Here is a 964-nt window from a genome sequence, read left to right as displayed (position 1 = left end):
TCTCTTGGTCAGCTGTCACATCTTACACTTTTGTCATATTTGCTGAGGATCTTAAAATAAAAAATTATATGTTCAGAGACCCCTACTTAGCTTTCCTTGATCCCTTTCCCCCCACCTCTCTTTCCCAGAGGTAACAAGCAGACTGAATTTAGTGTTACTCTTTCCCTTGCATGCCTTTTGAATTCACATCTATAAATAATATGGACATATATAATAATATAGACATATTGGTCACAAATAAATATAATTGTATTACTTCCTTTAAAATCCTTCAACCTTATCATTCTTTCTCATCTTATTCACAACTCTATACTCTGTTGAACAGAATGCCTCTTTATTGTTTTTCTGACTTGAAAGAAAATTCTTTTAATGTTTCTACATTAGATACATTTGCTGTAGGTTTGGAGGAACATCCTCTATTAGATTAAGAAAATTATCTTCTATTCCTAGTTTGCTGAGAATTCTTATCATGTATGCATATTGAATTCTGCGCTATACCTTTTTTATCTAATGTTATAATCGTATGTTCTTTTCCTTTATTATGTAAAAGTGATGGATTACATTAGTGGGTTTCCTAATGTTAAATCATTAGTATCTCCTCTGATAGATAGATAGATAGATAGATAGATAGATAGATAGATAGATAGATAGATAGATAGATAGATAGATAGATGGANTGTGTGTGTGTGTGCACACACATATATATATACAATGGGTGATATTTTGTGTCTATAAGTCACACTTTCAGGGTCACATGATAGCAATATACCTTTTAAAAAACTGAAGAACAAATTGCTATTGAACAACTTCTGGGCAGGCATGACCAGTTCTTGTCAAAACCTTTTTTTTTATTAGAGCTGGCCGGTCACCTCAGTTGCTTAGAGCACAGCCTTATAACACCAAGGTCATGGGTTTGGTTGCCTGTACCAGCCAACTGTCAAGAAAAAAAAACACATTTTTTTTT

Source organism: Galeopterus variegatus, unplaced genomic scaffold (assembly GCF_000696425.1).
Source record: "Galeopterus variegatus unplaced genomic scaffold, G_variegatus-3.0.2 Scaffold5421, whole genome shotgun sequence".
Taxonomy (NCBI): domain Eukaryota; kingdom Metazoa; phylum Chordata; class Mammalia; order Dermoptera; family Cynocephalidae; genus Galeopterus; species Galeopterus variegatus.
The sequence above is the reverse complement of the archived record's forward strand: the minus strand, read 5'-3'. Positions refer to the sequence as shown.